The sequence below is a fragment of the Prenolepis imparis genome, unplaced genomic scaffold (genome assembly GCF_030444845.1).
Source record: "Prenolepis imparis isolate NDT839.2.m4 unplaced genomic scaffold, iyPreImpa1.0 SCAF_8, whole genome shotgun sequence".
Classification (NCBI taxonomy): domain Eukaryota; kingdom Metazoa; phylum Arthropoda; class Insecta; order Hymenoptera; family Formicidae; genus Prenolepis; species Prenolepis imparis.
The window spans coordinates 1226333-1252163 of NW_028141166.1; the positions used below are offsets into that span (position 1 = coordinate 1226333).

A 25831-nucleotide genomic window follows, 5' to 3' on the forward strand; every position below is an offset into this window, starting at 1 on the left:
ATAATAGACACACTGATCCATGGCTACGCGCTTCACTCCGTTTACGGATGGAGCCTACACCTCCTGGGAGCCGTATGGACATCAGTCACGAACATATTATTACACATGGGAAGACCGGCCGACGGAGGACAAAATAACAAAAGGAAGCAACCACCACTGGGACCACTACCCGTACAGGAAGAATCAACACCCCTAGCCCCCCCCTCACAAGAAGAAGACTCCCCACCAATACAAAAAGTGAAAAGTGAAGCGCATGTAAATTATAAAGAATTGCGCAACCTCCTCAACGAAGAGGTATAGACTCGTTCACCACTAGGAAATAAGAAAGTGTTAACCTTAACATTAAGCATAAATAAAATTATACCCACTATGATATAGAACTGGAAAAAGTTAGACATGGTCCAACTTTTTCTTCTAAGGGGGGAGGTGTCACGTCCGGCTACTTAAATTTTTCACTCCTATGCAAAATAATTCTAAGTTCTTATAACACCGTTTGAAATGCGCGCCAATGCCGGCCATGACATCTAACTCCGCCTAGTGCCTGAGCGCGGCGCTCCGCAGCACCTGGGAACTTCCCTACCACAGCAACTCCCTACTCTAGAGAGTTCCCCCACTCTCGGCCGCCGCAACCGAGCTGCCGAAAACCGAAGGACCTCAGAGCGAGCCCAGAGGAGCTCAGTTCTAATCGCGCCGTCAAGCAGAGCAGTCACCTTTAAGACTCTCTCCGAATTCTAAAATTCAAATTCTAACTCTAAGATTCTAATTCTAATTCTAAGACTAATTCTAACTTTAAGATTCTAACTCTAAAATTTAACTTAGATATTTTGTATTACTCGTAGTGTTATACTAGAATAAAAGTGTTATATATATATATATTCTAAATTCATTCTAAATTAGTTCCAACCTCGTGTATCTCCAAGCCTATATTATTTCTAAAACGCATCTCGAATTCTCTCGCCTGCACATGCCGAATAATCTATTCCTAACAAATTATTATTCTATAACATAGAAATATTTTCTGAACCTCGTAGTGATTATTCAGAGAGGACGAACCGCTCATAATCTCTCGCCGAAAGCAACAACGAACAGTGAGGACCGCCGCACGTTAGTTATTGCAGAAGCGAAACGACGTTCAGAATGTTTAAATTTTACAATGCCTAAAACACGCGTCAAGTAATTCATTCCTAACAAATTACTATTCTATAACATAGAAATATTTCCTGAACCTCGTAGTGATTATTCAGAGAGGACGAACCGCTCATAATCTCTCGCCGAAAGCAACAACGAACAGTGAGGACCGCCGCACGTTAGTTATTGCAGAAGCGAAACGACGTTCAGAATGTTTAAATTTTATAATGCCTAAAACACGCCGTGCAGGAAGAAAGAATCAACTACGGCGTATAACAGCACGACTACATCGCACTGAATCAACACGTGGTCTCTCTAATTTCATTGGAATCGACTATCACAACGACGCGGAATACGATAGATTGTTCGGCGACTCCGTGCCTTTTAGCATTAATAATAATAATAATAATCACGCGGACGTTAAATTACGGGAGTGGCCTACTCAATTGCACGCGATCGAAATCAAGAATTCCAAGGTGCCATTGAACGACATCCCGGACAACGATCCACGCCGTACAAGGTATCTGCAGAAAGGTCTGGCATCCTGTACACCCTCTACAACGCGGGCACCCCGGATCATCGCCATCCAGTCGTTGTCCATTCCTTGGAAATTAAATAAGGTAGGTGCTCAAGATATTTCTTTACAACACGAGCCTCCCTTCTGCCCGGGAACCCGCGAAATACAAGAATCTATTTCGGAAACTACGTCTACGCATTTTTGAATCACTCAACAATAATAACTAATAAATTCTCTTGCAATTTTAGAAATATTAGCTTACCACGTGGTTTCCAGAATATTCTCTGCGCGTCTTAAATTTTCTCATCTCCCAAAAAGAGAAATCGTGCGAAACCTTTTTTTTATCAAGGGTCAGTTTATGGCCCTCATAAAACTGCAGTAGGTATCCTACAGTCAACCCTTTGGAAAATTCTAAATCTTTCCAGAATATCTAGAAACTTCGTGAACGTGTTAGAACATTCAAATCGACCTCATGGCAATTATTTATTTTAACTAACATTAGTTTAAACAATCAACTCCTATGTGTCCAATAATACCGTCACACTTGGACATCCCCACCACTTTGCTTCTCCCCGAGGATGATTCCGAGGAAGAAACTATTGAAGAAACCCTAAATAACCTCCCGTATTGCCAACGGATAATCGGTTTTATTAGTAAGGAAACAAGTGCCGCTCTCTGTACGGATTGCCATATGCGTTTACCTATTGGCGTGCAATCTGAGTGGTTAACTTGCGCTAAGCATCTCCTCGTTATCGGCGACGTACCGACCGGAGTCGTTTGCTCAGTCTGCAATTTTTACCGACTGTCGAAAACACGTGACATCGACCACCCTTGTTATCATTGCCAACGAGCTTACCTTCTGTACCGCCGTGGTGAAGAACCCTACCGTATCGACTCGGATGGTAATACAGTAATCACTATTTTCCACTCCGTCAACGATTCACTCGAACGATTCCGCGGATACATGGACTGATTCGTCAGTAATCGAACCTATACGAAACGCTCCCTTTCTCCCAAAACGCGACCGTGACCATAAAGGAAATACCTGTCGTCGTGGGTATCCCCGGAGTAATTCCGAAATACGACGTAGTCCGCCCCGCAGTTCGAGTTCGTAGGTCGCGATTTAAATTTCGCAAAATTTACGCCGCAACTGCACCCCCGGACGTAACATAGAATGCTAATTGTGCTATTACGTTTGATACGCACGTTCCTGAGACTATGTGCCGCGCTCCTTAGTTACGAGCGGCCGGCGCTGCGTTGCTATAGCGCGAGCGAGGAGTGGGGGGCAAGAAGCATGCGTCTCGAAATCTCGCCGTAAATGGCAAGTAAATCCCAGCACTGATTTATATTATCAAATATGCGGTCCTCGTCGTTAGAATCGGAGCAGTCGTCGCTTTCAGTGTTGGTTTCGTCTGTTTCGTTCGGTTCGTTATTTTCTTCGTCCGTGCTAAGGGATCGCGGAGTCGATAAAGGGTCTATATTATCATTTACATATATTACTTGTCGCGGCGATTCTTCGATTCGCCCCCCTTTTGGGTTATATAGCGATTCTTCCGAATTAGAGAGTTCCCGCGTGTGTCTAAGGTAACGTTTGCATTGTCTTGTTTCTTTTAGGTAAGGCGTTAAGTAGGATAGGATTTCGGGAGAGCGCGTCGGCGTTATTATTAATTTTCCCCGCCTTATATACTACGCAATATTCGTACTCTGCGAGTTTCAGTCGCCATCGGACGAGTCGTGAGGTGGGGTCTTTTACAGAGTGTAACCATACCAGTGGCTTGTGGTCTGTTACTAACGTGAATTTACGTCCGTACAAATAAGGACGAAAATAGTTAACGCAGTAAACGATAGTTAACAACTCCTTCTCGACTGTGGAGTAGTTCTTTTCCGCGTTGTTTAGTAAACGCGAGGTGTACGCGATGGGCAGATCTTTGCCGATGTCTCCCTGGCTCAGGACTCCTCCGATCGCGTGTCCTGAGGCGTCGGTTGTCACGACGAACAGTCGCGTGAAATCTGGGTATTGTAGGATGGGTTTAGAACACAACGCGTCGCGGAGTTGCGTAAAAGCTATCTCCTGTTCGTCCTTCCAGACAAATGGTTCGTCCTTCTTTAAAAGATCTGTGAGAGGTCGTGCAATCTTAGAGAATCCGTGGATGAATCTACGATAATAACCGGCCAGACCCAAAAACTGTTTTATATTCTTCGCATGCTAGGGTCTGGGGAATTCTTTGACTGCGATTATTTTGGAAGGGTCTGGTTTTACGCCTTCACTACTAATTAAGTGGCCTAAGTAGCCGACCTCTTTTCTCAGGAACTCGCATTTGTCCGGCTGGAGTCTTAAGTTTGCTCCTCGCAACCTTTCGGCTAATTTATTGAATTTAATGTTGTGTTCTTGTAAGGAGCTCGCGTATAGTACGATATCGTCTAGATACACAAATAGCTCTATTCCTTGTAGTCCGGTCAATACCTGGTCCATGAGTCTTTGGAACGTCGCGGGTGCGTTCTTTAGTCCGAACAGCATGCGTTTAAACTCGTAATGCCCGTGCGGCGTTGAAAATGCGGTCTTTAGCGCGTGAGACTCATGCATCGGTATTTGGTGAAATCCGGATGCGAGATCGAACACGCTGAAATATTTAACGCTGCCTAGTTGGTCGAGTATTTCCACAATGTTGGGTAGGGGATAGGCGTCGCCGACTGTCTTTTCGTTCAGGGCGCGATAGTCTATTACCATCCGCCAGCGCTTATTACCTTTGGAGTCGGGTTTCTTTGGCACTATCCACAAGGGGGAGTTGTAAGATGAAGCTAACGGCTGTATAACGTCGTTTTCTATTAAGCCTTGTATTTGTTTGTTAATCTCTTCCTTGTGTATAAGCGGAAATCTATATTGTTTGGTATGGACCGGAAGATCGTCGGTCGTCGGGATAGTGTGTGAAACAGTGTCAGTGAAATGCAGTTTATCGGACGGAAGGTGGAACAGATCGTCGTGATTATTTATAAGGTTATGGACGTGTTCCGTCTCTTCCTCGTTTAAGTGCTCGAGTCGCAGCAAAGACTGTATTTCTTTGTTACGGGATTGTACGCTGTTCCCGTTTAATGTTGCGACATGTCTTGTTTGTTTAGGAGTGATCGTTTCGTGCCCTAGGGACGAGATATCGCTCTCTAAACTTTTACGACGTTTAGACATTGGGTGGGTGTTCGGAAGGGTGCTTTTATGACTCTGTGAAGAACAAGATATGGAATTTGAGTTAGTAAGGTTTTGAAGACCGGATGTAGAATATATTTCAACCTCATGGAGCTCAATGCTCGGTAAGGTAATTTTACAGTCTTCTTCGCCCGTGTTTATTGCGCTCATATACGCCTTTCCTTCACGGTTGGTAACGACTGCATCTCCTAAGTAGATTTTGTCGTTTACGTGAATCTGCTGTACATAACCTTCGCGTACGTTAGGGTTTTTTACGCGGAGTGGGAGAACGGTGCGCGACCTTGCCGGGATCGTTACGGTTTCATTGTTGACAAAGGCAATTGGTGATCCTTGCCATACGACGCAATGTTTTAGGTAATCAATTTTAGTCGCGTTGCGTAAAAAGTCAGATCCTAGGATTCCGCCCTGTGAGATGGGAAAGTCGTCTCGGACAACATGCAACTTAATCTTGTGACCTAAATATTCGACGTCGGTCGACCCGAGAGTTTTAATTTTACTTTTCGTTATTCCACTAAGGAATATGATAGTATTTTAATCAATATTTGTCTCGGGGTGTACTTTGCTTTGCTTAACAAGGTTCGGTGCGGCTCCAGTGTCTATCATAAAGCTTGTTTCTTGCGATAAGCCATCTGCGCATATAGATACAGTGGGTGTGTGGGAGAAGTCGTCGGGAATTAGCATTGCGAACCTTGTGCTTCTTCCTGCTGTTCCGCGACTATCGTTCTTATCGGACGGACTGCTTCCCGAGAGGTTCCCGCTCGAGGTTCGTCCGTTGGCCTCGAGGGGCGGGGGAAGTTTCCCTGCTCTTGACGTGAGTTGTTATACTGTCTTTTCCGGCATTCGTCGATTTCATGTCCTGGGTGTTTGCAATACCGGCACAGTTTAGTGGGCTGACTATCCCGAGGAGGGGCGACGTTCGCGTTTGAATTCGCATTAGGGGACCTGCGCTCGTTATTGTCACGTCGTCCTTCCGGTTCTCGAGAAATAGCATGTCTTACATATGCGTCACGGGGTGGAGCGTTCGCGAGGTAACTTCTAGGGCGGTTTCCATCGCGCGGTGGTGCATAGGTAATTGAGCGTTGAGCGTATTCGTATCGCGGCCTATCTGGTTGACGGCGGTCTTGAGCTTTGTATCGCTCTCTGTCTAGCTCTTTTCGTTTCGCGAGGGACTTGGCTTTTGCAAAAGCCTCGAAGGGGAAGACGTAGAGGCGCCTGTACATTTGTAACCTATATTGTAGCGGAAGGCCATCGCAAAAAGAGCGCGCGGTAAGCTCATCTACGTCGGTTTTAGTCCCTTCGTCGAGGTATCCCATCTCTCTGCGTTCTGCGTCAAGGATAGCGGAACGGAGGTCCTTAACGCGACTTATGTAATCTAACATGTGCTCGTTCGGTTTGAGATATACCGTACTGAGCTCTTCGCGGTATTGGTCAATCATTTTCGCAGATCCGAAGGCGATGTTTAAAAGGTCGATTAGTTGAGTGACGGTTTCACAAGATTCGTCTTCGACAGCGTAGTATGCGCGTCCGCGAAGTTTATTTATTAACAGTTTCGTGAGATTCCGTTCGGATGACTGAGGCACGATTTCCTTAGCGCGGCGACATGCTCGGATAAATTGACTTAACGATACATTATATCCGTCAAAATTTGGCACGGATTCCGTGGCTTCGCGAAAGGATACTTTTGGTGGTTGAGAGGATCTGTACGTCGATTCTCTAACTGGTCCGGTTTCATCGAGTACTAACATGGGTTGCCCGGAGTGGCGCGGTGTCGGACTAGTTGAGCGCCGATGTCGCCCGAACTCCCTACGTAATTGTTCTATCTCGGACAAAATATCACTTTTGAAATTATCCATTTCGCTAGAGTTAACCCCTTGCTTATGACTGAAGCTATCCTTATTCATTTGGCTTTTGAGCAGTTCGATATCGTGCTCTCTTCTATCTTGTTTCTTTCTTTGTTCTACTAAGTACGCAGCTTCATTATTTAAACTTTCTTGCTGTTCCTTTAACCTAAGTTCAGCTGCCGCAATGTCGACTTCCTTCTGTTTTAATTTCGCTTGAATATCTGCTAACTCGGAATCAGATAGTAGTTTACTCGATCCTTCCTTTTCTCCCTTCTCTTCCGGATTCTTGCGCGTGATAACCATTGTACGGATTTATCTATCCCACTACTGTCACCAATTTTGTTACGTCCGCGCGGAGTCGCGGGGTATAATTCGCGGAATATATTGTCACGAACAACGTACTCGGACTATTGCGCAAGACAACGTCGCTTTTCGGAGATTTACTTCCGGGGATTGCCCGCGACGGAGGCTATCCGATTGTATGGTCACGCGTCAAGAACGGATAGATACAAGAGTGAATAGGAAACACGAATTTGCGTTGTTTAGTTAGAGGTATTCTGGGTACCTGTCGAACGAATTGTTAATCGCGTAGAAAACGGTCACTACTGTATTGCCGTCACTGCTCGTGTAGGGAGTTTCTTCTCCGTCGAGATACTTTAGATACGCGATTTGACACATGAGACAATGGTGGTGTGGATCGCGAGTTTGTGTCAATCTGTTCAATTTACACACGGAACACGTTATTCCAGTGGGCAACTCGCCGATTATAAGGAGGTGCTTTACTGAAATTACCCAATTAGACTTTTCGCTTGTACTTAATTTGAAGTAACAACGTATGCACAACGCGGCGTCCGTACCTAGATGAATGTACCCTGTGGCACGTTGACAATAAATCGTCTCGACAGTCTCGATTGTCTCGTATTCCTCCTCAAAGGGTGGAATAATATAGTTGGAAAAACTACGCGGACACATGAGTAATGTATTGTTTAAACAATTAAAGCTTGTTAATATTGGAAAATATTCGTTCTCTTACTCTAGCACGAAAAGCGAAACCGGCCAAAGAATTTGGAAAGAGAAATCGCTCCTTTGTCTTTTTTTTATGACTGACCCTTTTTTTCCTATCGGACCCGAGTTTCACTTTTATGACTGACCTTTTTTTCTATCATGACCCGAGTTTCACTTTTATGACTCTGTAGCTACGTACTATTTTAGTTTGGTTTGCCCGTTGAAGAAGTTGTTCATTTACAGTTAAAGTAGAACGTTATTGTTACTTTTAAGTGAAACCGAAGGATCATAAGTTGACGAGAGATATTTCTTTTACTTACTTTTTAGTCGGGCTTGTAGTTGGTGAGTGGCAGTTCCACGATGTTTTGGAGTGGCTTCTCGTATTGCTCGTGCAAGGCTTCAGCTCTGCGTTGGAGGTACCCGGATTTGCGGGAGTCGTTTTCTGGGATGTCGACTGGCGGGGACTCAGGTTTTTCGATGTCGATTTGCGATAATTTCGCTGGCCACTTTCTTAGTAGCACGTATTTGGTGAATAATGCCTCGTATTCAGGATCGTTGTAATAATCTGTGCCGATAATAGCTGAATATTCGTTTGGTTTTGCCGGGTGGTAATAACGCGCGACGAAGCTGATTCTTCCTTCCTGCATGGCGTGTCTTAGGCATTATAAATCATATAGAACAATCTGGAGACTGCGTTACTTTCACAATAAATCGACGTGCGGCGGTCCTCACTGTCCGTTATTGTTTCGGTATATAACTGTGAGCGGGTTGTCCTCTCGAAACAGTCACTACAGGTTCCAGAATTTAGTAAAAGAAGTGAATTGTTTAGCGACGATGAGCGGTTCGTCCTCTCTAAATCGCAGCCTAGAATTCAATCGATAATAGTTTATTTAATAAGTAATTATACGACACGTGCACGCTGGAGAAACAACTGAATTAGAGATTTTGAGAATAAATATAAGATGTAGAACTAGAAACGCGTGAGGTTAAAGATGAGGTTGTATTTTCAAATAAATATTAGAATTGTTAATATAAAACACACAATTTATGTAAAGTTAACACTAGACGCACTTAATACAAAAAATCAAATCTTAGAGTTAGAGCTTATTATTAGATTTAGAATTAGAGTTAGAATTTGAACTAGGATTTAGAGTTAGAGAGCGTTCGGAGTAGAACTGCTCTGGTTGGAGTCGTGATTAGAACTGACTAAGTTTGGGACTGATCTGAGGTCCTTCGTTTCGGCGGCTCGGCGTTGCGGCGGCCCATGGTGGGGGACGCTTGCCGTAGTGGGAGCGCTCGCCGTGGTGGGAAAGTTCCTAGGCGCTACGCAGCGCCACGTTTAGGCACTAGGCGGAGTTAGGCATCATGGCCGTCGCTGGCGCGCTTTTCAAACAGCGCTAGGGGACTTAGAATTATTTGTATGAGAAACATAAGAAAATGAAAAATGTTTAGCGGCCGGACGTGACATTATCTGTCGTTTTGTACTAATATAACTCTTCCAAAGTATAATTAAACAACAAAGCATGTACAAAAAGTGAATGCAATGTATAAGTACAAACTGTTTTTCCTTAAGATTATCTTATCAATATATATTAGTGGTCAGGAGTCAAACACGTCCGCATCATTTAAATCGGAAAGTGATCGACAAAGTTATCGACGCATCAATGTGACTCTGCGTCATTTAATGTTAAAAGAATTGCAATATCTTATTTTTCGTGCGGTTTGCAAAATTGTTTAATAATATTATATATATCTATGTTGTTGTTGTTATGATTCATATACGTCATTGATTAGTTTTAATGAATTAGATTACTTGTAGGATTGATTAGTTTTATTTTGCATGTTTCACAATTTTCTGATTTCTCGGGTTGTCTAACTTCCTTTGTTAAAAACATTATCTTTGAAAAATTATATTAATGTAATTAAATGGAGCTGTTTTTATGATGAGAAACTTTACACATGTAGGGAAGTAAGTAAATAAATTAAAAGGAAAAACTGCCCTCATATGTTGAGGAGCTTTTCGCTTTTCTCGATATATCTCGAATATTATTCGAAATATAAAAATATGTTTTAGACAAAAGTTTTAGGTAAAAGCACATCTATTTAACCGCATTAATAACATTTTGAAAAAAAAATTGTGTGCAACAATTTTTGAAAAAAATTTTCCTTAAAATTTTTTTTCAAAGTTTTATTAATGTGGTTAGATAGAGGTGCTTTTACTATAAAACTTTTGTCTAAAACATTTTTTGACATCTTGAATAATTTTCGAGATATATCGAAAAAGCAGAAAGCCATTCTACTTATGAGGGGTGGTTTCACCCCCTCAGACCGAAATTCAGCACAAAAAAAATAGGTTTCTGTTGTGGATAAACAACTACTATACTTGTACACCAAGTTTCAAAATTTTTTGAATTTCCGGGTTGCCTAACTTCCCGTGTTAGTTTTTTTTTGAAATTTTTATATTTTGAACAAAGAGCTGAAATATACATGTTTTTAAAACGCGCGTGCGCGTTAGCATAAAAATATGTGCTAAATTACTTTGGAAGCAAGTACATTTCTGCTTTTATTTGTATGCGGCTGTTCGTTAATAATTAAGAATTATATCATATCACTCTGCATCTTTGCCTTGCACATCCTTGTGATGACAGATTTCCTAACTTTTCGTAATGTAAATCTAAGTGTTAAAGTACGTATCAAAAGAAATTAAATTGATCATATTTATCGTCTGAAATAAATTGTTATTCGAGCAATTGGAAATATTACAATTGTCAGTGAGTATTATTTACTGTATTCAAATACTCGCAATAAAACAAGATTGCAATTTGTTTAGAAAAGCAATTCTTTCGATTAAACTTGAAGATAATAAATTCATAGTGTTCGTAAAAAGAAGAATGTCTCGTTGCCTGGCTTCTGAGATTTTGCTTATCTGTCAGTCTTATATCTAGGTTATAGTGCGCATCATATAAACGCTTAGATTTGTGTCTTTACTGAGGCTTATTGCAATCAAATCTTTCAAACATATCATTGGATAGGGACTTAAGTCCGATTTAATAAACAATTTTGATAAGTTGAGACCTTCCATCAAGCCAATTTCCAGAGGCTAGCCACAAGGTGATACTCTCACATTATCATTGCTTCTTCTTTGCCTTATGGTGATGAGAGTTTTTAACGGCTCTTTTTCTAATCAATAATATATGCCGCAAGGTGACAAAATCTTTCATAATTACAAATATTATATGCCGCAAGGTGACAAAATCATTCATAATTACAAATATTATATGCCGCAAGGTGACAAAATCTTTCACAATTTTAAATATGTTTACGACATGTTTATAGAGTCTTAATTACGACTTTTTACGACATTTCCTTTCAAGTTTTTTTTAGTTGTAATCTTTTATATTATTATTCTGATTCCTTTACAACAAAGAAAAGGATATAACATTGTTTCAACGATTATAAAGGTTATAATATTATTGAAGATTAGAAGGAATTTTGCCGTTGCTGTACGTCAGGCATGTCAAACACGCGGCCCGCCAACAAAAAAACTGCGGCCCGCCGAAACTTCTTGAAAATCTTTTCAAAAAAATTGTTTTGTGAAAAACGATGTCAAATATCTTCTAAAAAATAATATTAAATTGTGATTTTGTTTATTTTTCATTATAGTTTCTATTTTTGTTTTTTATAAAAAAAAGTAAAATATTTTTTATTATAGTTTCTATTTTTGTTTTTTTATTATAAAAAATAAAATATTTTTATTTTAAAAAGTAACATAAGATATAAATATAAAGCGACTATGTATAATATACATTGAATATACTAAATATAATAATTTAAAAAATCGTATTTTATTTATTCTAGGAACATTGAAAACATGCGGCCCTCAGCTTAATACAAAATAGATCATGTGGCCCGTAATGCAAAACGAGTTTGACATGCCTGCTGTACGTGATTCCAGACTTCATTTATTGAACACAATTAAATATATTTTTAACAATGTTCCGATAAGTAACTATATTTTTTATTTTCAGTTGTACATCAACTTTGCTCTATAGCAAATGATAGTGTTTTGTGCAATATCTCCATCAATGCTATGAAAAATGTCATTGATAACGCAAGTTGCTGTTTCAGTATTCTTAAAGTTATTTTCTCTTTAATAAACTGCGATAATGTATGTATACGATATGAGTCTTGATATCATATAACATTCTTAGATATTATGCTGTCTTAAAATTACTAAATGCCTATTTTAGATATAAAAGAATGGACATATTTTATGCATCGGTAGTAATTTGCAGAGCAAACCTGTCATCAAGCATCGAAAAAGAATCTATTTACAAATCATGAGAATCTTTAAGCGAGAGTTCAATATTGTAGTCTCCGCTTATAGAATCTTTTGATTTGTAATGGAATAATCAACGATCATTCATTAACTTGCAGTGTCTGCTGAAGTAATAAAGATTTCATATTATTGTGTTAGAAAATTGAGCAGCATTTGTATTGCTCTTCAGTTAGTTAATATATCAGCAAAGTCAGTGCTTTAGCATGCCATATTAAATTGCAGCATATATTTATTATATATCACACAAAAGAAAACGCTTATAACATTTTGTTCTTAATCGATTTTGCAACTTCACAATTATATTGGAATGTATATATGACCACATTTTTCAGAGAAATAATCTTGTATCTATATGATAATTATATTGCTAATGATTGTGTTCATATAATACACTCCAATGTAATTGTAAAGTTGATGATAAATCAGTTAAGAACAAAATGTTATGAGAGTTTTATTTTATGATAGATAATAACAATATGCTGCATTTGTATGGCATGCTAAGGCATTGTCTTCGCTGATATATTAACTAACTGATTAGTAATATAAATGCTACTCAATTTTCTAACACAATACAAAATAAAATAAGGATTAAATACTGTAATAAAAGAGACATTTACTGCAGTTTTAAAACTTTATTTAAATATGTTTTGTATCTTGCAGCTTTTGATTTGGATTTTTAATAGCTAGTGCATCCGCATTTTAAGTACAATACAGTCTTCATCAGATAAATATTTTAATTTAGAATTAGATTTACAGTTTGTTACAATTTGATTCTTTGTGGGTTTTTCTTCTTTTTTCAGATTTAAAACAAATGCTAGGTATGCTGACTATTTTCAACAGTAAAATAAAAAAGTATAGAACTTGTTGGCATATCCAAAAACTTTCAATTTAAGAACGTCTTACTTTAATGCCATCTTCAATACGTATAGTATGTTTTATAATATCATATTTTTAAGTTCTTTCGTTTCTGGCGCTCTCTCTTTCTCTCCATTTATATTGCAAGTGCCACATAGTTTAATTCTATTGTTTTATATTAAATAATAGGAATTAGTTGCATTGAAATAATTGAAACAGGAAATGCTGATGTTTTTTCTGGTATGTATATTTTTGCTATTATAAAGTATTTCTGCAAATTACAGTTCTTTTGAATGTGTATGGTATATGTATAAATCTGTTACTATTCTATATATGATATCTGTTTCTGTTCCATATATGTATATTGCAGTATTATATAGTAACAAAATAATAAACTGCATTAATAGAAATGAAAGCAAAGACAAGACAAGTACATCAAAAAAAGAATGTAATTAGGAGATATTCTTATGTCCTAATATCTTGTAGTTAAAATTTTGGTAATATTATATAACAATTAGTTCTCTCTTTCTTAACACACACAGTTTTATTACAAGTGCCACACAGTAATTTAGTTCTGTCGTTTTAAATTAAGGCATGCTTCATCATAAGTGACAGTATTGAAAATCTGTAGGTTTACGTATACATTATGTATATTAGATTTTTAAGTACTGTTAGTAATAATGGAAGATAATAATATGAACGAGCTAATAGACTGCACTGATAATAATAGAAACGAAAAATAAGGCTTGTAAACTAAATGATGCCTGCGATTATCAGGGAAAGGGAGATATTTCAAAATTCTGTGGTAACTTTTCTCTTAATATTATCAACTTCTTCAAATATAATTTTATATTGTAAATGCTATATAGTAATTTACTTTTATCTTCTATGGCCAGTATTTATAGTCCGATCATAGAACTTATACATATGGAAGAGGAATAGGAGGATGCGCACAACTGTGTCCAAGAAGTGAGACAACAAACTATGATTCTGTCTCATTCTAAACTATATGAGATTCTGTCTCATTCTATTACTTTTCCTCGAAATGCGCATGAGCGGCCGAAGCGAGATTGTGTTTGTAGGTGTGCATTTTCGTCTGTATACGGTTTAGCGCGTGCGCATAACAAACAAAAGTCATGTTTTATCTAACCTTGTCGCACAAATGTCGGACGTAGTTTCGACTATATATAGAAAGTATATGCTATTCCCTTTCCATATGTATAAGTTCTATGAATCCGATCTTATATTTTAGGGCCGGTGCACATAAAAAAACTTAAGCAGTAAAGGCTATAGCACACACCTTTCGTAAACGTAATCGTAAGGATTTGACCAATCGCATTGGTTAATTCGGTTGTACGTCATGCGAATCAAGCAACGCAATTAATGGAATCCTTATGTTACGGTTAAGTTTACGGTTACGGAAGGTGTGTGGAAAGGCCCTTAAAGGGACTCCATCTAATGGAGTCGTAAAGTAGTGTAAGATTTCAATAGGGAATATATAGGAACTCACTAGGGTCTCCATCCTGGGGAACTTTCTCCCTATATAAGCGGTCACCAGACGACACAGGCACCTTTTCCGGAGGAGCAGTGGAACAGAAGACAAGAGCGAGCGCGAAACTAGTAGTTTTTGGGAGCAAAAGAACTTTATCGATAAATATAATAAAATGGTTGCGGAAAGTAGTTCAAATTCGGTTCAAAATAAATTCAGTTATTGTGTTAAAGAGAAATCAGTTTATTTGGCCATCTACTTCTAAATACAATCCTGGACTCCTAAAAATAACTGGGATACGAACTGTTAGTTAATTTCGTTTACCGGCAAAACTCTAGTAATTAGCTCACAGTAATTAAATTCAGAAGTGGGTTACCTTCCCAGTTCCTTAAAATAATGGCGCGTATTCTATTGTGTCTCCGAGTTATTCTCGGACAAAGTGTGTTGAAGCGGAGCCACGTCAGCAATTTCGAAGGGCAGCGAGGTCGAAAAACATTAGACAGCCATGACCGAACGAGACCGCCTGGAACACATGACTCTCGAAGAGCTGAAAAAGGAAGCGAAAAAATATCAATTACGCATCCCGGCCTTGGCGAAAATTAAAAGCTTCTCGAAACGTTAAGGAAGTGTAAACGAACGTAATGAACGCTTCGTAGACACTTCATTGACTTTCCATTGACTCTTCGCGATTTCGAACCTTCATACACACTTCTCGAACGTTCCATAAAGCATGTATGAGACATTTTATTACGTTTCTCGCACGCTCCAATATTTCATGTTTTCCTTTACGTTTCTCAAACACTCCACAAAATGTGTACGAAGCACTCCGATACGCTTTTTTTACGCTTCAATAATTTATATTTAGAAACTCTTCCTTTACGCTTTCTAAACGCTCCGCAAAAAGTATACGGAGCATCTCGATACACTTTCCTCACACTTCAATGGTTGACACTTAGAACTCTTTATCTACATTTCCCAAACGCTCTGCAAAGAGTGTACGGAGCATCTCGATACACTTTCCTCACACTTCAATGGTTGACACTTAGAAACTCTTCATCTACATTTCCCAAACGCTCTGCAAAGAGTGTCTCGATACACTTTCCTCACACTTCGATGATTGACATTTAAAAACTCTTCATCTACGTTTCCTAAACACTTCACAAAACATGTATGTAAATACTTGACATGCTTTCCGTACACTTCAATAAAAGCTTTCCATCTACACTTCTTAAATACTCCTGAAAAAATATATGGAGCGTTTCAATACGCTTCGTACATACTTCTAGAATAAAAATTTTTATTTACGTTTATAAATATTTTTTAATAACATCGCTAAACTAACGTTTCTTTCAATTCGAAATTTTATAAAAACTTGTACCACACACACGCGAGCGCGCACACAGACATTTGCTTTAAACTTACTAACTTATATATTATTTATTGATAACATTAAATACAATAAAAGATTTTAAAATTAAAAAAATGGAGTAAATAAAAAAAAATACTTCAGGTAATTATTTGAAATTTATTATATGTATTAATTGAAAGAGTTTATTCAAAACAAAATATATGACAATAAAGTTAAAAGTAATTTGAAAAATTTATATAGAAAGATGGGAACATATTTTGTTTTTTTATTACTTCTATATGATATGAGAATATTTTGTATCAATTATTTTGCTTATTCTATTTCACCCCGTGTTGTTTAAAACTCTGCAATGTTAAAAACTGTAAAAAAGGAAATGGATTCTATATGGAAAATAAAATGGGTTCAAGAAAATGTTCAGAACTTTCAATGTATTTTTAAAAGCTATGGTAATTAAGATTTACATTACATTTATAAATATTACATTTATTAATATTACATTACACGGATTACAATGTTCTAATCTATATCTGAGTATATAAACATGAAGTGTCATTTTAAAAATGCTTAATTTAATGTTATGTGACAATGATGTAAAATGATGAAATATATGTGTATCATTAATCACCGTAACAGCCAAATGACATTTTGCAAAGATATTTATCGCTTATAAGATCTATAAATACATATTGAGCTTCTATTTCAGAGGGTTCAGTACAAAAATATTTCCCATAATTTGTGAATCGTTTAACTTGAGTATATTTGAAATCTTGATCAGACAACAAAGGTTCCTTCTGCACCACAACTTCTTGTACTAAAATTACTACTTTTGAATCAGACACATGTATAATCTTTTTATAATTGCAATTATTTCATAACGAGTCAAAATATATGAATCATTATGTTTCTTATTATTTGCATAATCCTCAGAACAATATTTTATACCATTATATAACATTCTTTTAAACAATCTACAATCTTCTAAATTAAAACTATATTCTTTAATGCAGATATATTCTTCGTGTGAAAATTTACATATTTTTTTTTACCTAACAAAATTACTCCTTCGCATCTTATAAAATGCTGTAATTTATTTTGTATAACATTTTCACAAAATTTGATTATTGATTTGGTTGATATCAACTCATTGCATAAAATTGGTAAATCATTGAATATCAAAAACTTGCGAGCTATTTGCTTTACAACCTGACCTGGACTCTGCAACAAATGGCGATTCTGTCCTTCATACACAAAAGCATTATGAGTCCTAAGAGGACCCCAGTTTAAAACATTTAGTGCAATGTGAGAAGTACTTGTTAAATAAGAAAACATAACTCAAAAATAACTCGTATGCCTGTACGGTATTTTCTTTTGTAACAGATTTTTGCAAAAGCATGTTTGTAGCTTTTGACAGCATAGCAAGATGCTTTAAATATTTTTTTTTAAAAGCGTTTCAAACACGGTACACAATAAAATATTAACCAAGATCTCCATTCAGACGCTTTCCAAATACTTATTTGTGAAAGAGAACGAACGGATCGGGTGATAGAGGTCAAAGCACATATATTAATGAAACGTTCATCAATGGCAGATATTAAGTGTTTCATAGCTATTTCATCATTGTTTCTCACATTTTTCCAAAATTGTTTACGAGTAGAGTCAAAAAGTAATTCAGTATGTAATCGAATAACACCCAGAAGAATACAATGCATATAATCAGACACAAATCCAGCAATCAAATTAAAGAAATGTAATTGTAACAACGCTGTTGGTCCCTTCAAGCCTTTTACATATCGTTTTCTTTCATCACGTTCATTCCGCTTTTCGTAAGTTTTTCTAACGTCTTCTATAGTACTATCGGTTGTTCATTCAGGTATGTACAAGGAGGGAATCTCTGCCCTTTTACCGTATGTTCAGCTTTTTGATAACAAAATATACATGCATAGTAAGAATTGATACCAGACATATTTAACATCTGAAATCGAGCTACAGAATCAACAATAGCGCACAAAGGAATTACTTTGCTTATCACATTTTTTCCATTGTGATTCCAATGAAAGCCGTGAAGGGACAATTTGTTAGCTTGTTCAATAAAAGATTGTAAAAAGACATTTTGATTTGGATCTTTTTTCCTAACATACAAGTAAGATGTGTTTTCTCCTTTCCTTTGGTGGCAGCTCATTTATCGTAATATAAATGGGCCATATTGTTTTGCCACAAGATTTACCCATAGGAACACTATCAGTATTAAATGTGTTTGGAAAATCTCTACACTCCTAAACGACCTCTTCCTTGTTCGTTGTCACTCCCACTCACCCGCTATCACTCGCTCTCTCATTCTCTCTCTTTCTGACTGCTCACGCATTCTCTTTCCCCCTTTCCCACGGCCGTGACCCACAAATCACGGGCTATCTCCCTGAGGTAACTAGGCCAATCAAGGAGCAACACATCAATCATCGTGCGCACATCGCCTCTCCAAGGATCTCGCTAGCATCGAGTCAGTACTTCGTTTCCGATTACCTCGAGCAGTTCTCTCTCGGCTAAACGTGAACATAAGTAAGCGAACGGAAAGTGTGATATCAGACAACTCTACAACGGACCATTGCTATCTCTCGGACTCTCCATCTTCACGGAACGATTATCGGATCTCTCATTGTGACAACGGACTACGACAAGTGAATCTCAATCAACCCATACAAGTGCGGTGTGATCCGCAGTGCGGCTATTACCAGTCCCGTTTAACGGCACGTGTCTCAATAACAATCGGACTTCTCACCTTCCAACTTGTTATTAATTGCCAAAGACATTGTTATTTTAGTTTCTGAACTCACATTTATTATTTTGCGGTAAATTGGCAGAAGGCCAGTATTATTTCTTTTCTCCTTTTAATTATAGTGAATAAATTAGACTTATAATTTTGAGTGAAACATCGCCCTTTTATTTTTGTGGCTTCTGCCCATATTTCCGCCTCACTCCAACCAACCAGAATTCTCACCGGACTTTTATTCCAACAAAATGAATACGAGAAATTATAAGGATATGAAAGAATATTTCCATTATCAAAGTGTTTTCTATATTCTGCCCCATCATAGATATCTTCTAAAGCAGTATCATTAATTTTGATACGATTAAATCTATAAGTCAAAAGAGAATTAATAATGGTTGTATTCTTAAGAAGTCTCTTGAATTGAAATTCCAAATCTATAGATAAAAAATAATTTGAAGAGTAAACACTAATAACATGTCCACAGTTGTAATCGATAGATTCTGGTAAATTATCCTTATTTCCAAAATATTTCTCACATTCTGTCTTCAACAAAAAATGTGATATTTGAAATTATGACCTGATCGATCTATATGATTAAAATACATGTATTTAGTATTTGGAATTTTTTCATCTCCATAAATTGCATTTATCATTTTCAAAATATCTTCTCGTGCTACCCATGATAAATTATGTCTCAATCCTAGAGTTAAACACATAAACATAACATCTTCTGACTTTGTACACAGACATATAGTACATTTCTGATTTTGTCTTTCCTCCCAAAAATTTTGTTCTTCATTAACAATGATGCAAGAAGACTGATGTTGATAAAAAGATGGCTCAGATGTGTTTGGATGTGAAGAAATTTGTGAGTTATTTGCTAGAATTTCTAATTGAACTTCCTCAGAGTGATCACTGTTTGAAGAATTCCTCAGTTCAGATTCCTGACAAATTACAAGCATAAATAATTTCATATCAAGCTCTCAATTGTTAAATATGCGAAATAAATTTTATAAACAAAATTGAAAATTATTTCTGTAGAAATTTAATAGTAAATTTGATTAATTTGTACACTAATGCATATTAAAAACTGTGATAAAAATTTACAATAGTATTTAAAACAGTTACTATTTAAATTAAACAGTATTTGTATTTAACAATAATAATAATGAGTAATAAAAATAATTAAAAATATTAATTACTGTTTTAATTATGTATGCTTTTGTAAGTTTATACACGATAGTCTTTTAATATATATTAGTGCTTATTCATCTAAATTTGCTGCAAAATATATTCATGCATATTAAATTACTATACCTTATCCACCAAGTTCACAAATTCCTTAGAATTGTGAATGCAACCATCATCTTCACTTGACAATTGCATTACATGCATGTCATTATGTTCTGCATGTTTCTAAAATAAAATATGAGATAAGTATTTTTTTGCAAAAAACTTAGACTATATTAGAAATAAAGCATAAAACTAACTTTTTTAAAATAAATATTATACTTGCATTTAACCTGTATAATATTCTTTGTAATCCATTTTACATGTGTCCTTTTTTGCCGTCGATATGCAATACAACGAGGAATGGGAACATCCTTGAAAAGATACTGCTTATACTTCATAATGAAAATATTTATTGTTTATTTGAAATTGTTATATATATATATATAGAGAGAGAGAGAGAGAGAGAGAGAGAGAGAGAGAGAGAGGGAGAGAGGGAGAGAGAGAGGGAGAGAGAGAGGGAGAAAGAGAGAGAGAGAGAGAGAGAGGGAGAGAGAAAGAGAGAGAGAGAGAGAGAGAGAGAGAGAGAGAGAGAGAGCGTGTAGCTCTCTATAACAATTTTAAAATCAAAATGTTTATAAAATAATATATGTATATGTGAGAGAAAATTTAATGCTATCTCAAAAGTTGACAAAGAGGTTGCAATTATCCTTTTAATATCTTGACAGTTCTAGTCGTAGCTTTCTTTCAGTTTTCGAAATATAAACAATAAAAGTTTGTTTGGAATATGGTTACTTCTAAAGTACAGACAATATTTAACAACACTTTTAATGAACTCGATTTTTTGGATTACATTCATTCTAAATCGGGGATACGTTGAATTCGATTGGTATCATAAACCAACATTTTCGGGAAGATATCTGAATTATTACTCCTGTCACCCTCTCTGCCACAAGAGAGGCACAATATTTGGCCTAATAGATAGGGCTTTCTGGTTATCACATCCAAGATACCACCAAAAGAACCTCGAATTGGTCATTGGGGTGTTACGTGAATGGGTATCCATTACAACTGATTTTTGAAACATTTCACGAAAGGCTTAGGACTTTGTTTGCGAGAAATAAAAATAATAATTCAGGTGACGCTAACAGAACACCTGATACTAATTCGGCTCGCGTTGCATATTTTAATGTCCCATACATACCCAAATGGTCCGAGCGGTTTAGCCATGTGGTCCGTGATCTAGATGTAAAAATGTCCTACACAGGTTTGAATAAGTTACGCTCGTTTATCCGCGTGCATAAAGACACACTGCAGAAAGATTGGCATAATAACGTTGTATACAAAATTTCATGTCAAAATTGTAATGCCTCTTATGTCGGTCAGACCAGCAGGCAGTTGAGAACACGCATTAGGGAGCACAGAAATCACATAAAAAGAAACACCGCGCAAAAATCCGTGATCACGGATCACAGGCTGAATAACCACGAATTTGATTGGGATAACGTTGAGATCTTGGATGAGGAAGAGACTTGTTTCAGAGATGCTGTTTATCAGGCGCCAGATAAATGGCTTAAACCGACAAGAAGACACAGAGTGTCTAAGTCAAGCATATATATCTGTTGTGACAAATATGCCTCAAATTTCTTGAAAGACGGTCTTCGTTTAGTTGTTATCGAATTCCTTTAGAGAGCCATAAATCATTTGTAACATTAATCTCCATACATCGTATGTTTGAGAGAGGGAGATAGAGAAAAAGGGGGGGGAAGTGAGAGGAAGGGGGGACAGTGATAGAGGGAGAGTGACGGAGGGGGAAGGGGAGGGAGAGGGGGGAAAGAGAGGGAGAGAGAGAGAGTGGAGAGGGAGAGGGAGCGGGAGAGAGAGAAAGAAGGAGAAATAAATTCCACACATTGTTTGACATTGACTTCGATAACAGGCTATGAGCCGTGGTAGGGCGCCTTATAAATAGCATCAGAACGAATATCTTCTTCACTCGTGCGTCGGGCGCGTCTGCGTACGGTCGTGTGAACGTGCGATGGATGAGTGTGTAAGAGTGAGCCCCCTTTCGGAAATTCCTCACTATACTCTTCATTAGAGTCCACTTTTGAGGACCTCATGACATATTATGTCACTTTGTCTATCTAATGGGATATCGATAGGGGGGGCTCACGGCTTTTGCGCTACGTGCGGTAGTATGTAGATTCCCCATTATTATTTATTGTATTAAATTTACTGAAGAAGGTCCAAAGGAAGGACCGAAACGTTTAGATTCAATAAATTTGTTTTTCCAACAAGTTTATTTTTAATATTTGCGTACCTACACCCTACGCGTGGCTCCATACTGCCTCCTTTTGAATTTGTAATTTATCAATGCAGGGAGCCTACATTGTTACTTATTACTTTTAATGAATTTCTTTAAAATGTATTTCATATGCAGACATTAAAAAAATCCAAAAGAAGAGCAGCAACAGGTGAAGAATATCAGAAGTTTTTGTACACTTGTAGTTTCGTAAAAGAGTCAGAAGATAAAATTAGTGATTTCTCTGAGCAGATAACAGATTCTAGTGGATATATTACTAAAAACACTCACAAAATCAAGAAAAAATATCAATGGGTGTTCGTAATCAAACTAAGACTGTGTCTGTTACATTTGAAGAATTGAAAAGTTTTTTAAATAAGAAAGAGGAGAGGATATGAAAGAGAAAATAGAGAACAGAAACAAAGTAATGGAAGAAAAAATTTTAGACATTATGAAACAAGAACTTTCACAAGCATGTGAAAATGCAATCTCTAATATGGAATAAATGTTGAGTAAGTTTAATTCAAGCATTTTAGATAATGTTCAATATGTTACAGAATGATTAAATAATTCTCGAGATTATACAGAATTTTATGAGTTAATTCAATGACCACTAGGTAAGTATTAGAGTTAATGCAATTATTTATTTAAACTTATTTTTATAAAGAATGTGTGAAGAATGATTGATTTTAATTTCTAAAGTATTTGTGTACAATAACTAATTTTCAAAGAAAGACAGCATAATTAAAATTTAAAATACACAAAATTAATAAAATTGAATAAATTTTTACAGAAAGGGTATGCAACTTTGGAGATAGACACAGCACTAGCGGTATGTCTTTAGAAACAGAAAACAAGGTTGTTTATCTTTTTTGGTGATTTTTTAAAAACCATATTTTGCATAAATTCTTTTATTTTGTCAGATTCATCTTGGGAGTGGTTTCTATTGCACGCATGCAGGCTTCACAGCAATGAAAGCATCACATAATGATTGCGACTGGGCTGTAGCTCTTCTTGTTGGAGTTTTCGGCGAAGATGCTAAATTAATGAGGGTTTATCCTAGAAAACAGGGATTAAATAAATTTCCGCTTGGATTTCTGATATTAGCTCAAAGCTAAATATTCAATTGTGAAATATTATGTTTTTTTCTCTTATTTTATATTCATCTCTTTTGTTTTTTTACATATTTTTTTGACCTGTACAGAGAGCGATTGAATCATGACAACTATGAAGGTGGCATTGATAAAATGGTCAAATCACTACCAACTTATCTTTCAGATCGAGCGCTTGATCTTGGAGGAGGAAGAAGTATATCCTCTCGTGCAAAACGCTCAAAGAAATCTAAAAATGATAATATATTGCAAAGGTTAGTTCTAATTTCATATTTTAATAAAAATAAAGTCATTTGTAACATTAATCTCCATACATCGTATGTTTGAGAGAGGGAGATAGAGAAAGGGGGGAAAGCGAGTGGAAGGGGGGACAGGGATAGAGGGAGGAGACGGAGGGGGGTGGGGAAGAGGGGGAGAGGAAGAGAGAGAGAAGGAGAAATAAATTCCACACATTGTTTGACATTGACTTCGATAATAGGCTATGAGCCGTGGTAGGGCGCCTTATAAATAGCATCAAAACGAATATCTTCTTCACTCGTGCGTCGGGCGCGTCCGCGTACGGTCGTGTGAACGTGCGATGGATGAGTGTGTGAGTAAGAGTGAGCCCCCTTTCGTAAATTCCTCACTATACCCGTCATTAGAGTCCACTTTGAGTACCTGACATATTATGTCACTTTGTCTATCTAATGGGATATCGATAGGGGGGGGGGGGCTCATGGCTTTTGCGCTACGTGCGGTAGTATATAGATTCCCCATTATTATTTATTGTATTAAATTTACTGAAGAAGGTCCAAAGAAAGGACCGAAACGTTTAGATTCAATAAATTTGTTATTCCAACAAGTTTGTTTTTAATATTTGCGTACCTACACCTTACGCGTGGTTCCATATAGCCTCCTTTTGAATTTGTAATTTATCAATGCAGGGAGCCTACATTGTTACTTATTAAAAATAAAGTAGTTATTACATATAATAAATTGCTAGAAATTGTATAATTATTTCTTGATATAACTGAAAACATTTCTTTATGTTTATTTTAGGGCAGAAAAGGATGCAGCAGTTTCAGATCCATCTATAGTTTCAACTGATACATCTTCAACAGTTTCAGTGACTTCACGAAAGCAACTGAAACACAAAAAGTTCGTCAATCCTCAAGATTCTGGTGTAGTTGAAAATAATAATAATGTAAAATATCCTTGTATTTGTACTCTTAAAAATATTTTAAGTTTTTATTTTTTGACTAATTAATCGTTCTTTTCTTTTTCAGACTTAAACTATAATTAAAATATAAAAACAAGAATATATATAAAAACATAAGAATATATATTTATAAAAACATAAGAATATATATTTATAAAAACATAAGAATATATATTTATAAAAACATAAGAATATATATCTATAAGAATATAAGAATAATATCTTAAACATTTTACAAATATTATAAGAATAAAATTAAAAATTTTCTAAGATTTTATTATAATATATTTATTGTTTAAGATTATTTATATTGATTTTTTAATGAAATATTGCCTTTATTTGTTATAATGGAGTGTTATCGAGAGGTAAGAAATTCCAAAATTTATATCAGATCCAGAATTTTTGAACTGAATTTGAGTGGAATGCTATATTTAAATGCTTCAATGTAGTTTACCTCTATTGAGACGTAAGAAATTTTAAAATTTATATAATTTATATTTCTATTGAGACGTAAGAAATTTCAAAATTTATATAAATCTAGAATTTATACCATATATCATATTAGAGTCCGTTGGCGTCCTTCGACGTGTGCGGACGTGTTTTGTCGCGTTTTTACGCATAAAGTATATTTTTTGGAAAGTATCCTTATATCTGCGATCGGAGAGCAGTTTGAATCATTTTAATCAATTAATGGCGTATGAGTAAACCCTTAAGCTCAAGCAGCCATAAAAGAAGAAGAAGAAGATACCATATTACATGTGCATCCATATATATAAAGTGCTTTAATGTATATTGTTACGTCCGGGGGTGCAGTTGCGGCGTAAATTTTGCGAAATTTAAATCGCGACCTACGAACTCGAACTGCGGGGCGGACTACGTCGTATTTCGGAATTACTCCGGGGATACCCACGACGACAGGTATTTCCTTTATGGTCACGGTCGCGTTTTGGGAGAAAGGGAGCGTTTCGTATAGGTTCGATTACTGACGAATCAGTCCATGTATCCGCGGAATCGTTCGAGTGAATCGTTGACGGAGTGGAAAATAGTGATTACTGTATTACCATCCGAGTCGATACGGTAGGGTTCTTCACCACGGCGGTACAGAAGGTAAGCTCGTTGGCAATGATAACAAGGGTGGTCGATGTCACGTGTTTTCGACAGTCGGTAAAAATTGCAGACTGAGCAAACGACTCCGGTCGGTACGTCGCCGATAACGAGGAGATGCTTAGCGCAAGTTAACCACTCAGATTGCACGCCAATAGGTAAACGCATATGGCAATCCGTACAGAGAGCGGCACTTGTTTCCTTACTAATAAAACCGATTATCCGTTGGCAATACGGGAGGTTATTTAGGGTTTCTTCAATAGTTTCTTCCTCGGAATCATCCTCGGGGAGAAGCAAAGTGGTGGGGATGTCCAAGTGTGACGGTATTATTGGACACATAGGAGTTGATTGTTTAAACTAATGTTAGTTAAAATAAATAATT

General features: G+C 36.8%; 2 pseudogenes; one reads left to right on the plus strand and one right to left on the minus strand.

Annotated features, from left to right (window-relative positions):
• Positions 1 to 16359: 16359 nt before the first annotated feature.
• LOC145940097 (uncharacterized) lies at positions 16360 to 20137 on the minus strand (annotated as a pseudogene).
• A 2030-nt stretch (positions 20138 to 22167) lies between these two features.
• On the plus strand, positions 22168 to 24418 carry LOC145939881 (uncharacterized; annotated as a pseudogene).
• Positions 24419 to 25831: the final 1413 nt, after the last annotated feature.